This window comes from Pezoporus occidentalis, unplaced genomic scaffold (genome assembly GCF_034315485.1).
Source record: "Pezoporus occidentalis ecotype Australia unplaced genomic scaffold, CSIRO_AGI_Poc_V1 ctg130, whole genome shotgun sequence".
Taxonomy (NCBI): domain Eukaryota; kingdom Metazoa; phylum Chordata; class Aves; order Psittaciformes; family Psittacidae; genus Pezoporus; species Pezoporus occidentalis.
Genome location: NW_026913104.1, coordinates 2,911,274 through 2,925,970, shown reverse-complemented (window position 1 = coordinate 2,925,970; position 14,697 = coordinate 2,911,274). Strand labels below are relative to the sequence as shown.

The window sequence follows — 14,697 nt, the reverse complement described above, 5'->3', positions numbered from 1 at the left end:
GTGCAGCCCACAGGGTGGAAAAGCCAGACCAAAGAGCTCACCGTGGGTCACACCATGTTTCACTTCCACACTTAGTTTTCAGGATCTGTTATCATTTGCTTTGAGGCACAGAGAGGAATCACAGAATCCCAGACTGGTCTGGGTTGGAAGGGACCTTAAAGCTCATCCAGCTCCTTGTCCAAAGCCCCTCTCCAGGTTTCTTGTAGCCCCTTTAGGCGCTGGAAGCTGCTCTAAGGTCTCCCCAGAGCCTTTTCTTTTCTAGGCCAAAATAAACACAAAGACCCGTTTCAGAAGAGAAAATGCAGATATTTAACCCTAAACCTACTGAAAGGCTTTGCTCCTTCTCAAAATAACTGCATGTATCGAGGTAGGGAAACACAAGAACAAACCTTATTCCTGCCCCTAAACATTGAGAGGCCACTGTCTGCACTGAACGTTGACCACGTTTCTTCTGGGGTAGCTCCTAACTACACGGCATTATGGATCCATGGTTGGAACTAGAAGATCTTCAAGGTCCCTTTTAACCCAAACCATGATGCACCAAGGCTGAAGACTTGCTCCACCTCCCTGTTTAGCTGAGCTAAGAAGCAGGGTGAGATTGCTTCAGGTTGCCTTGCATGAATTACCAGGTCTGAAGAAGAAGTGGAATGAGAATGAGCAGGTTTCTGCTGTAATTGTTGTTTGTTTGGATTTTGCCAAGCAGAAATGATTGTAAATATGTGCACTTCCTTTTTTACATGCGAGATTCATATTTAGAGTTAAATTATTCTGAAGAGCAGCCTAAAGTTAAGCATGTGCAACGCACAAATAAAAGTGGCAGGGGAAAGACAGGAGGAGATAGGAGATGTTAAATGAACAGAAAGGGAGCAGATCATCATCTGAGCAGGAGATGATTCACAGTCATGGCCACTCTTTTTACCTGAGAAAGGTGCTCAACAACTATCTACACATGAAAGCCTAATAACAGCTCCATCCCCTGACAAACATTGCTGTACTGCATCCACAGACCCAGGGAAATGCCTAGAAAGTGCATTTCTCCACTGCTCAAGCATTACAGAGGAAGCCAGTGACCTGCACCATTGCCTACAACAACTGGCTCCTGGTTTTGACTTGGTTTTGCCCTATGAAGCCAAGAGCCATGAAAAATGAGAGCAAACACAGTGAGGCGCTGGCACAGGGTGCCCAGAGAAGCTGTGGCTGCCCCATCCCTGGCAGTGCTCAAGGCCAGGTTGGACACAGGGGCTTGGAGCAACCTGCTCTAGTGGAAGGTGTCCCTGACTGTGGCAGGGGGTTGGAACCGGGTGAGTTTAAGGTCCCTTTCAACCCAAACCAGTCTGTGGTACTACAAAACATGAATACAGTCAGTATTTATTGCCCTGCAACTGCTTTATCTGTCCATGTGCACCCTTGGTAGAAGCCCCGGGCTAATGGACCCAGCGACATCTTTACTGTATTGCTGAAGAGAAAGGACATGTCAGAAAGGGGCTCGGATGTATTTAAACACCACACTTTGCTCTTTGTTCTGTTACTATCTCCTTCTCAATGGTCCCCACTGCAGAGTCAATGGCTTGCTTGTACAAAACCCCAGTCCAGGAAAAGATTAGCACACTCCAGGCTGCTGAGTTAATGAGCAGGTAATGAGAGATGCTCATCAATAAACCCAGCTGCTCCTGAGCCCCCTCCTGGGTTGTGCTGCAGGCATAGAGGCTCATCGGAAGCTTTCCATCCCATGACAAGTTCCACGTGGCTCACTTAGGAGATGATGTGCTCTCACTCCGAAGCAGACAAACCCTCAGCCCTATGCAGAAAGGCAAAGCTTTGAGAGAATTTACACACACACAAGCCCCCTTTTCATTCAGGTTTTGGGGGCAGATGCTTTTCTACCTGGTGTTCCTCATGGGGTTTCCTCAACCAGGGTTAAGAGCAGGTAGCGTAAAGCTGGGAGTCAAACATGAAAGGAGTGGAGTTCTTATGGTATTGCACTGTCTTACAGCAAAAACCTCTCTCAAAGGATTCCCCCCTCTTGAAACCTGATGAGTCCACAGTTGAGGATAGAAATCCACAGGGCAAAATGATAATATATACATAAAGAAAAGCCTCTTTTGCAGCTTCAAGCACAAACCTCAACTGCAGGACCCTGCTTGGGCTAAAATGCTGAGGAACGAGGATAGAAAAGTTCCCAAACTAGTAACAGCCACACATTTAGGGCCACCTTCCTTTCTGGCTTGAGGAAAAGCTTCCTGCCTCCCCCAAGGCAGGAACACAACCTGTTTAAGGCTTTAGAGAGAGAGACACATAACCATCATCATAATTTTTAAGCAGCAATGTGCAACACAGCGCCTTACAGACTCCTATAAATTACTCGGCACCCGGCTGCCAGCTCAGCCTGAGCTCGATATTGCCTGCAGTAATTATTTGGATCAAATGCAGTTTATCTGCTTCATATTTGTGTTTCTGTGCTCTCTGGTAACTTATAAATGTCATTGCAGTGTTTATTTGTTATAATGAAACTTAATGGTGTTTGAAACCAATGGCTGTGGTTGTGGGTTGCAGGTTTGAAGTAATCTCTTCATCTCAGGAGCAGAAGGCCCAAAGATAACATTAAATTACCCTATAGGAAAGGAAGATGTATGCAGACAAATATTCAGGCCTGTGTATTATTCACTGGAGAGATGACTAGCAATGAGCTACAGCGCCTAAGGCTGCGGACTCAAAGCACTGTCACCCAGCGAAGGCAAATGTTCTTGTCCAAGGGGAGCTAGTTGTCAAGCCATAAGCCCCAATGCATCTCAATCTGTTTTATTAAACCTTCTAAGGCATGCTGGGATGGCTTAGTGCAGGATACCCGTGTGAGACGGCTGGCAGGGAAGAAATGAGGTGGGGCTGCTGTAAAACAAAGCAAAGCCCAGTAGGAGATAGAGAAACTGGCTTTGTGAGGCTTCAGAGGGGATGGGGAGTACAGGGTGGCAGCAGCAGTACCCGTCTTGGCCAGATGCCTGATGCTGAAGGCCCATCTCCTTCTACTCAAGACCCAGCATAAACTTTTCTTGCCTTTGCTTCAGGCACTGCTCCTTGTCTTCCCTTCCTCTGAATAATTTCCTCCCTTGCTTTCTATTGCTGCGTGTATTTATAGACTCTGGTCGTGTCTCCCCTTGAGCCTCCTCCAGACTATATAAATTTACCTCCTCCAGTCTCTCCTTTTACAACCTGCTCTCTAATCCCAGGGCCATTCCCACCACCACAGTTAGTATTCTCCCTGGCTTTACCCCATGCTCCCAGGGCTGCAGGGACCCACAGCACACTCCGGTGCCAGTCACATCGCAGCCCACGTGGAGTTGCACGATTACCGATGCCTTATTCCCTCGGGATCTGCGAAACGCCTGTGGCAACAGCCAGGAACATCTTCCCTAAGCTCCCTCCTTGCTGTCAGCAATGAGGAGTTACTCAGGAGAGCCAGCACCAGAAGCAGCTTTAAGTCCTGCAGCACAACCCAGCTTCAGCGCCTTGGGTTTTGAGCTGCTTCCCTTCCCATGGGCTGGGCTGCTGCTCCCTCAAAGGCTCAGCACATGCTCTATTTCTCAGGAGTAAAGAAATAGCACCACTACCCCCATCCCCACTAGGGCAGGGAGACTTTGAGGTCTGCAGCAAACTGCAGCCCAGTTGGTAGCTCAGGGAAGTCTGGCTTCTTCGTTTCATCTGCTTCTCCTGCACAAGGTCAGATAGGTCTGGAAGCACCCGGTGCTGCAGGTATCTGTCCTTAGCAGTACAGCTTTCGCCTTTTGGTCTGAATCTAAGCAAAGGGTGGGATATTGCATTGCTAGGAACCTCTCTGCCTCACGAGGCTGTCATGCCAACACATTCCCAATCCTTAAATAACCCTGGGAACGCTAACGTCTGGAATTTCACATGATTTTGGGGAAAGATCACAGAACCACAGACTGCTTTTGGTTGGGTGGGACCTTAAAGCTCATCTAACCCCTGGGGACCTGCATCACAGGCAGGTAATTCCTAGAGAGGTCGAACACTACAAGCAAACTCCCTGTCAATACATTATTCACTAACCAACAGAAAAGGCAAAACCAAAAGGGCCTGGGTAACTTGATTAACCTCACCTGAGCACCTGCATTAAAACCAGAAGCTATTATTCGCAGACACATTACCTGATGACAACTGAGGAGAGAAATGAATCTTCATTGCTTGCAATCATTACAACCAGCCCTAGCAAAGCTCCTGCAAGGATGGCACTATGAGACCCCAGCTCGAGCAGACAGGACCTGCCTTTCCATGCAGGAGCACTGCATATGAACTCACCTACACACAGCTTCTCGCAGCACCCAGAGCCTCAAGACTCTTATCCAAGAGCTGAGTGGCTCTAATCTTGCTTAAACCCTCTGTGACATGGATTAATGAGAGGGAGAGGACTACGCAAGGCCACCTGCAACGACCTTGCCTGCACACCCCTGAGAAGGGAGTTAACGCCTTGGCTGAGCAAGGAGGGGCTGGGGCACCGCCGTCTCCCAAGCAGCTATTGAAACAAACAAGTTGACAAATGAGGCTGCCTCTTAATGAAGCCGAAGCCAAAGTCAATACTCGGCCCTTCTATCAGGGCACAGATCAAAGATGGTCTCAAGGGCAGACGACCTTGGTGGGGGTGGGACGGCTGTCACTCGGAGGAGGGAAGGATGTCACCGACATGAAAAGGAGCAGCCTTGGAAGCGGAGGGAGACAAGGGCAACTTGCAGAAGAACGGGGATGAGGGGAAGCCTTTCTTCCAGGCCTCCTGTGCTCTTTTCAGCAGGTAAATTTGGCTATTCAGACCCTGGTTCTTTCCATCCTCCGCTGTCACTGCTGCCTGTCTACAGCTACATCCTTCTGACAAACCCGTACCACAGGTGTTTTCTCTGCAGAGGCTTTCCTTATCCTCCAGCTAACAAAAGACTGAAGCAGGGAAGGAGCAAGGTTCCCCCTTCTGCTTTCAAGTATTTGGGGGTGGTAATATTTCACCTTCAAGTTCAGCACGCTTGGGGGGGATTTTCTGCTGTAGCAAAGAGAAGGGCAGGGAGGGAAATAGGGACAGGAAGGAAGAGAAAGAACACAAAAAAAAAGGAACAGCACAGTAGATAAAGGTATGTCTTCCCCAAGAACAAACCAGCTCCCCCTATACAAACAGACATGAACACTAGAAACAGATGTTTGTAACATGAGCCATTTGCCTGCACAAGGGACAATTCTCCCCAGTAACTCAGTCCTATGGCACTTATGCTTCAAGTAAAATCCACTGCACCCTCTAAAAGTCCCAAACAAGCAACCTCAGAGGAGGGAATGGCAGAGACCAGAGCTCTTTTGGAGACAATGCAAACTAGGATTCACCTGGGACAGCCCAGACTGGTCCCAACCCTTGCTGCTGTTCCATACCCAAGCTTTAGCTGGCTTAGGATGGAGGTTCCTGGGGCAGGGATCGCTTCTCTCCCTGTTTGTACTGCACTCAGCCCACTGTGGACTTCATCCCCAGCTGAAGACTTGTGGTACCATGCCAGCAAACACCCTCATAGCTCCTGGCCACAATGATATATCGGCACATCCGCTCCTCAACTGAACCCTGGTCAGAGCCGATGGCAGCGAGGACCTGGCATACTTCTCTCCAGGTCAACCTTAGTATTTCATTTAGCTTCTAAAGAAGTCAATGCCTTTCTCTCTTTCTTCCTTCCTTTATTTTACGTCTCGAGATGCATACCATCCCTCATGAATATTGATGAGGATCATTAGTCGCTGAACATTTCGCTTCTCTTTCCCCCTGTCTATATAAAAGGTTCATCTTTGTAAAAGGGGAAAAAAAAAAAAATCCATCTCAAGTTATATCTCTGTATTAGTCCCATTAATGCATTTATAGATTGAGTAAATACTTACGGGAGCAAATAGTGGGCATAAAAGGGTATAAACAGGCCCCAAGATTGCTGCTGCAATGAAGCATGATTGCCCTGCTCTGTGAAGGATCAGATTAGCAGCCCTGAGCACTAAATAACTGTCATGCTGGCTGCCCAGCCAAGGGGAATTGCAATCACACTCCCCACCCCACAAGCTCCCTACCTATCCTTCAGCTCTTTGACCATGCCTGTTCCTTCTATCTTCATCAGCCTTAACCTGAAGGCTGCCAACGGACTTCAGTTTTATCTAGTGAATACAGATGGCAGGGTTTGGCCAGGTACATCAAGCAGCTTGGGGAGAAAAAGATCAGGACTCGCAGCACTCAGCTTGATACTTGACAACAATATTTCACTATTTCCTTATGATAAGAATGGATTTTTAGAAGAGTTGAAGAAATGCCAGCCCAAACAGAGCATGATAATGCAAAATAAGTATCTTTCAGGCAAACCCAAAACCCACTTCACTGAGAAACAGGAATAAGTTCATTTTGTTGGCCTGAAACACACAATTTCTTCCTGTTTGTCATTATGGCTGTGACCTACAGCTGTCTTACACTGTTAGGACTGCAGAGCAGAGGTGATGTTACACGACCTAATGACACACAGGGAAACCAGCAGGAAATGGAGCTTCAGAACTGTTTCAGCCTTTTCAGATCATACCAAAGCCACAGGCTCTCTTGTGAAGATGAAATCCTTCTGGTGTCATAAGCACAACATCAGTTCCCACCCCACAGCATGGCTTTAGCTTGAAATCCTCTAACCAGTTTTGTTTCTGGCTCACAACTGCACAGTTGACTTGTTTCTGCTGGCTTAAGGTCTGTTTTAATGGCAAGCCTGGCTGTTTATCGATACAGAGCGTGTGTCTCAACACAGGACTTCAAGATGCAGTGGTTTTAATTGATATTCTAAGCGGTGGCAACTTAGTATTGCTTCATTGCTCCAGCCTGTGAGGCTCCGACCTGGCTCTGCTTGTGGAAAGCAGGCACGTGTGTCTACCTGCAGGGGAAGGCGGCTGGAGATCCAGACCTGGAAGGAACAGACCCTGTGTTTCCTTGCAGCAGACCTCATAATGACAGAAGAGACGCTCTTTGTTTCTCCAGCCTTCAGTGGGGATATACTCTTCACACTCCTGCCTCTTTCCCAAGTGGAAGTCTGGATCACCTTCTTGGAAGCAATGGCTTCCAGTTACTTTAACAAGCTGCAGGCTCCCTCACAATCATGCTATCAGTTTATGCTGGGAGGATTTATGGCATCATCAGATGATGACTTGATGGCCCATCCATACCTGCATGTCCAGGTTCTGGTCTGGTGGACACCACGTTGACAGCATGACCTAGACTGCGGATGAAATACTGCCTGCCAGCAACCTCTCTGGCAGGGTCCCATGGGCACAGAGGGAGGAAACTAAACAACAGACCCCGGGGCTGCAGCAACAGCTCTGCAGAGAGGGGAGAGTTATTAACAGAACCACAGGCTCCAATGTAAACTAAGAGGGCAGCCTGGAGGCAGCACAGAGATGGGAAAGCCAGAGTCACCCTCCCCGGGGAGAAGCCATGTGTCTCCTTTAAGCCATGCTCCTCCTGCCTCCAACAATAAACCAGCCCTAACCCAATGGAGAAAGCAACACCAGGAGGTGACCACCAAGGTAAGGTGAAGTACATAAGGCTCTCTCTGCCCTTTTCAGGCGCATTTTACAGGACAAGATCTTCTCCACCAGCTTGCACGTTCTTTTAATATACATCCAATTTCAAATGCCATTCAGGACCTTAAGGGGAGTGCAAGGGCAATGGAATTCAAATAGCCAAGATACTCTAAATCTCATCCCAGATATCGATCTGTGTTTATTAACCTAAGATTCCCAAAGCATCTTTAGCAGGCTCTCAAGTCCCTGCAAAGCGAGGGAACACAGATTCCACGTGATCCTGCATTCTCTCACACACACCTGCAGGCTGAACAGCACAAGAAGCAGCTCCTGAATTATCTCATGACACTAAGGGAGTGAGGAAGTATTGTATTCATTTACTGAAGACCACGCAGCAATAGCTTTCCATGGGGGACCACTACTCCAATCAATAGGTAAAATTATACCCTTAGACCATTAACTGCTACAACACCACTGTTACTATAAAACCCTCAAGCTTTGCGTCAGATTTACAACCAGTAGAGTAGCTCAGCTGCATCACAGACAACCAGAGCAACAAGGATGAAACTCTGCTCCCGCTATCGAAAGGGGTAGAATAAGCAGTAAGTAAAGCAGTAAGCTGAGGAGGTGTTTCCTATCCTGCCTGAAAGCAGGGCACATGGGATCCTTCCTTCAGCAGCATCCTTGTGAATGTCTAGGACTCACAAGTGAGGTCTCCTGGGAGACCTTAGAGCAGCTTCCAGTGCCTAAAGGGGATACAAGAAAGCTGGAGAGGGGCTAAGGACAAGGGTATGTAGGGACAAGATGAGGGGGAATGGCTTTAACCTGCCAGAGAGGAGATTGAGATGAGGTCTTAGGCAGAAGTTCTTCCTTGTGAGGGGAAGCAGCAAGGTCCTGCATTACCCACTTTTCCAGCTGACCCAACTCAGACGAAGTCTCCCCTTGAAACTAGACAAAAAGACAGCCTGCATGCTGATTTTTCCTCAGGTTTCGCTCGCATCCCTGCCTTGTTTAGCTAACAGAGACACAAAGCACCACAGAAATATCAATGAGACCACTGCTGATAACGATGCATCTCTAACAACTTCTCCGGAGCTCATTGCATCCACTCACCTCTTCCATCTCTAATGCTTTTATCAGATAAAGAACAGCAGCATCAATGCAGGTTAGATGGGAGATGCCTTCCCTAATCAATCGTGATTGTGTCTTCATGGGGAGACATGAGTGACAGTGCTTGGGGTAAGGCAAGTTTCCCTGTCACCAAGCTGCCAAGCCATGAGGGGACAGCACCTTCATCAGCGATGACAGCAGAGTTAGCAGTCCAAGTCCCCACTGCATCCTGGAAGAGATCAGCTAATAAGGGACCCACCACTGCAGATCCCAGTAGATTTTGTGCCAGGGATGCTGTAGCTTTGAGCAAAGCTTCGGAGAAATCCCATTCCCAGGTTGCAGGCTGATGCAAAGCCTCAGAGGGCAAACTGTAAGAAGATGTTGGGATGCTCAAGAGGATGTTCAATGCTGCTTGAGCTAAATCAAGTAACATGTTACAGGTCTGGTCCCAAAGGACAGACCTTTTCCCTGTTAAGCCAGAGAACAAAGTGAAGTTTGAGCTTCCCAGCAGCACAGAGGTTGTTGGCATCTGTAGAGGGGAAAGGTCACTTGTTAGAGGGATAAGAGAGGCTGGCTCTGATTTATCCTTGAAGCCAAGGAATGTTCATGCTCAGCCTGCACTGTTACAGATGTAAAAGTGACTTTCAAGATCCAGACAAAGTATCCCCATAAATCCAAGCAAGGCAGAGGCAGCAACTCCTTGCTGGTCACTGATGGATGGCATGAACACATCGCTGCATCTCAGTGCCATGCTCTAAGAGGACAAAGCGTTCACTGAACAATGGCAGGCAGCAGCAGGGGCATTCAAGCAGGGAAGCATTTGGAGCAGAAGCACAGCAGCTTCTCTCAACAGGCCTTTTCCCCCCAGAACAGCACCAACTCCATCCCACAGCCCCAGCTGGTTTCTCTCCGAGCAGTAAGGTGAGGCCTTGAAATGGATTTCACCCATCTCAGCATCACTGCCACAGCACCCCACTGACCCCAGTGCTCCCTCCCTGCAGCACAGCCTTCAATCTTGCAAGAGCTGCATCTTCCCTTTGAGAAGCTATTAGGAGGCAGTCGAATAGAGCAGCATCTCATTGACAAGTCACTTGGCCCTTTAAATGATCTCTGAATAGTGTTTTCTTTTTATTGCTTTCTGCAGTGTAAAAGCCTTGATTTCAAACTACTTGGGCTTATGATAAACTCCAGATCTGTAACGCTTCTATTCTTGCCCTCTTTGGTCTCTCTCACCCACTTCTTCTTTATGTTTTTATTAAAAAAGGAAAAGATCCAGGAAAACAGATAGCAGATTAAAAGGGAAACAAATTGAAATGGGTCAAATGTATCTTGCTTAGATGACAGCCACCCCATTAGATACTTTTAAACAGGACAAATAACTCGTTCAGAAGCACAAGTGGGCTTTTACATTTATTCTAAATTACAAACCAAATGATTGCAGCCTCAAATGGAAGCACTGGCTAATTGCACTAATATCTCACTAATTCCAGGACCAAGGAACTGGGGGAAAACTAACGATTTGCACCATTTCACCAATTATTCAATTTAGACCAAGGTACATTATGCAGAGCCTGGGTTGAGCTTCGGCTCCATTTTGTGATCTACGACAAGGACTGGAATTCCAATTATTAATAATGGAGGAGCTATAGCTATTCAAGGGATGGGAACAAGATAATTATAAGCAGTAAAACCAGCTCTCGCATACAGAGTTCTGTGCCCACATGCCAGCAGAACCAAACCCGATTCATAGACTAGAGATACCTGAAGACAAGAAACTGATAACAGAGGCCAGAAACAGGCAGCTGCATGCTTTTGCCAAGCAGTGGCTGAACAGAACCATCCACACTAGCCTTTAAGGGCTGCATGGACCACCATGGAGAGAGCAGGTTGGTAGCTGTCCTTTCTATTCAGGCCACTAACCCTCACCTCATGTCCCACCTTTGAGGCAAGTGGCTGAACCTCATCCTTTTAGCATCTCCATCTCCCCACCCCACCCCACCCCTCCGAGAACTCAGAGCTTTACATCAGTCCCAGCACCTTTAAGTAAGATCCCAAACCTGAACAGAAGAGTCAAGGTAAGATTTATTTGCAGCTCAGACTACTAAACTCAAGTCCTCACCCTCCTTCCTCCCCATACTCAAGGTTGGGAGGTCTTACGCTGACCAAGAGCCCCATGTGGCCTTTAGAGAAAACCCTGGATTCAGAAAGCCCCACCTGAGCACATTTGTCCAGCCATCACCCAGCAGATAGGATTTGCTAAGCAACATCCTCTCCCGATGAAACAGAGCAGTGCTGGTTGCTACGTGGAGCTGCAGCTCTGCATTAATGGCTGCTGGCTTTGCTGTGCTTCGCACAGTGAATGGAGATGCCTCGAAAACAGAAAACTGGAGGCTTGGTTCTGCTTCCAGCTGTGATGCAGATCAAGGTACAGATTGCTGCCTTGTGCCTGTCCCTAACTGATGGATATGAGCCAAGCGGGAAGCAGGGCTATAAGCCAAGGCAGGAGCTCCAGAGGGGGAGTTTGGCCTTCACTGAGCACCAATCAGTAACTGTTAGCTGGTCCAGGAGGAGGATGCTACACTGAACACTCAGACACAAGGATGAAATCCACCCACCCCATCCAAGCAGAGGGTCCATCCCACTGAGATGCCACCTGTCCACATGAGGACACAGGAGCCAGCCAAGTGCCTGGAACGGGAGGAAGAGGAGGCAGGGAGCTTCACCCTTGGGTTGTAGCACCTCCAGGCAGCCAGCGGCTGGTGAGAACAGTTGGTGGAGGTGAAGGCTGACACCTCTCAGTGCTTAGTCGTTCCCGTTAGTAGCTTCATGAATGGCAGCCAGAAAGTGCCATAATTGCTGCAGTGATGCTTGCTAATGACTCCAGTTAGATCTGGCAGGAAGTCAGAGGCAGGAGAGAAGAAAAATAGCAGAAGGGGGACTGATGCCTGAATGCCTGCCTTGGACCACTGAGGAGGAGGCAAGGCCATCTCGGGACCTGCTCCTATGGACAGGCAGGGACCAAGAGCAGAGAGAGATTTTACAGCACACCCCTGGCCTTCCCTTGGGAACTTGGGAAGGGAGGAGAATTGAATGTGAAGGGGAAAAGAGAATAGAAAACAAGCCCAAATTTAGCTCAAGACTGTTGGTGTTGAGGGGCTGAGGTGACCCACCCCATAGATACCACCCTTCTACTCCAAAATCCCCTTGAGCCAGGGCAACACAAGCCATGGGGAGAACAGATAGCTCATAGCCAGCCTCAGCATCACCTCCATGGCACAACATGTGCCTTGTCACATTGGCTCCCACTGAACCACTGTGGCCAAGGGAGAGTTGTTCCCAAGGAGGGATCCAGCCCCTGGTGAGCAAACAGCACGCTCCTCCTGATTATATATCTGTTTCTGAATGTTAACAAACACTCGGCAGCATCTGATTGAGTGGGTTATTAGCAGAATGAAGACAGATGGTGGAGGATTAACTCTAAAGTGTCTTTATTGCAGGGCCGTCATTACAGACAGCTCTACCTCTCCCTCTGTCTACAACTGTCACCAGCTTAATTTCACCCTACAACTCACAGCCGCACACCAAACTGCGGTCCCAGCACGCAGACGAGGCAGTCGTCAATCACAGCAGGGGGATAAGCTTTAACAGCCACACTGCAGCAGCATCTTCCTGCTTCCCAGCCCCAAATTGTGCCCCAAACAATCACTTTTCCCAGTGCACGTTTCACAAGGAGGAATCACACACGGTGCAGCGCGTCCAAATCATTCCTGCCCTGCACATTCCCAGCGGTGCTGACAGCAGCCCTGGAGAGATACCAACACCTTCCCCAGACCTGGTTTTTCATGGCACAGGTTGATATATTGATATGTGCTAACTAACGCTGACAGAGGCAGGTTCTCACACTGGAGGGTGGCTCAGCCTGCATCTGCAATCAGTTGTGTTAATGGACATCCATCCCTTGCCAGCTGGTAAATAAACAGCATAACGCTACCAAAACCCCTTGCTGGGCATGGCCACAGAGCATCTGCAAGCCACAGCGTTGAGTTTACCCCGCTGGGAGAGGCTGCTGCACTGGTCTGCAAGTGCCCAGCCTGGACCTTCTCCATGGGAACAGCCAGGAGAAGCGCTTTCCTACCACAGAGCGGTAACTCCACACTGAAAAGGCCTCTTTGCTTCTCTGCCTATGAGTGCATTCTGTAGATGTCTCCGTTAAGTGACAGCAAGGTTCTAATGAGCCCTGTAATTACCTATTTCCACTATGATGGAGACCCCACGCTCCATAATTAGCCCATTGCCCCACTGCCTACCTCTGCTTTCAGTTCCTTCAGCTACCCTGCAATTATTAATAGGGCTATTCATTAGCACCATGATGCAATAAAAAGAGGAAAAGCTCTCACTTGGCTAAAGTATAAAAGGGAAGCTGTCTCTCTCCTCCTTATCCCTGCAAGGTAACTGGCCCAAAGAGCCTGGCTTTGGTGCTTTGGGCAGGAGATGCCCTCACTACACCTCTGTTGATGACCAGACATCTGAACCCCCCCTCCATGTGGTTTTCTGCACTGAAATACACCAAAATCCTGGGAGGTTGGAGGCTTGCAATTGCCATCCAGAATGGCCTCTAGTGAAAACACAAATCCTAGGTGGTCTTTGTAGCCATGGAAATCCCCTGCCTTTGGGTTTGGCAGATTGTACCTTTAAACATAATGGTCCTGCAGCCGGTGGGGGCCAGAAGCTCGCTGGCTGCACAGCATCAGGCAGGCACACTTTGTTCCTGTTCCTACACAAAGGCTTTACTGTTGGCCTTTCATGTTCCTTTGTTCTCACCACACAAAACCACTTTCAGCCTGAAAAAGGGGCTTCACTTCCTAGGCCAATGCAGGCTTTGAATCCACTGGGGGACAGGAGCTTCTGTGAAGGATCCCAAAGGATTGACAGAATGCCAAGATGGGTCCTGCCAGCTCTCAGACACCCTCTGAGCATCCCTGGGATGCTCTTTCCCACCCCAGCACAACACAGGCAGCTTCTCCCATAGGCTTAAGGGACAGGAAGGAATTAAGAGGGATATTACTGAACCTTCTCACAGCACTCAGACCAGGCTGCCATCCTCTGTCCCAAGGGGCAGCCCCTTCCCATTAAGCACACACTCTAATCAATGCTTAAAAAGCATGTGGTAATTAACAAGCACAAGGTGAAGTCTTGTGAAGTACTTTCCCCATGTTATCAGCTCAGTATCAGGGCTCCTGGGAGACCCAAGGAACCTTTGATCTTCTAACTGATATTTGAGCCATAAACGTGCCTCCACGTGAGTTTTATACCCTATGAAAGCTAATGCACCTCTTACTCCATGAAGGCGAACCTTCCTGTGAAAGAAGGCACTGCCATGGCGAACCCCTGCAATACACCATCCTGTGCCAGCAATCCCATCCTTTGTCCAAATTATTCCCAATCAAAGCCCTCAGAATGGATTAAATCTGCATTTGGATCAGGTTTGCAGTCCCTGAAGGAACCTCACAGCAGCCAAACTCCCCTTGGCACACTCTGAAGACCTTCCCATCCCAAAGGGATCTCGTCCTCTTAAGTCCAAGACGATGATGCACTGAGGTTTGCACTAGGAGCCAAACAACGAAGCTACCAGAAGCAAGGAGGCCAGTTCTTCTGAGCATAAATAGTTTTTGTTTAGTTATTATGCTTCATAATTATTTATGATATTTCTATGGATTAATCGATGCTCATGAAATACTTGGGGAATGAGTGGAATATAAACCAGGGAAACTTTAGCAAAGGTTTGGTGAATAATGCAAAGGAACCTCTGAGAGGTGCAGAGGCACTGAAAACTGACAAGGGAACAAGTGAGGCTTTATGACCCAGCTAGAATGAAAAGAGCAGATGAAGCAACTTGTAGAAGAGCTTTCCATGCAACAAATCCTTTCCATAGGAAAGGACAGTGGATTATGGATGTATGGAACTAAAACTCCTGTTCTCTTGCAGCTTCAGGCTGGGGGAGCCTCCTATCCGTGCCTGCTA

General features: G+C 48.3%; 1 protein-coding gene across 4 annotated transcripts in view; it reads right to left on the bottom strand.

Annotated features, from left to right (window-relative positions):
* KIRREL3 (kirre like nephrin family adhesion molecule 3) overlaps nucleotides 1-14,697 on the bottom strand; it is a 270,390-nt gene that overhangs the window by 76,757 nt on the left and 178,936 nt on the right. The gene's annotated exons all lie outside the window — the stretch shown is intronic.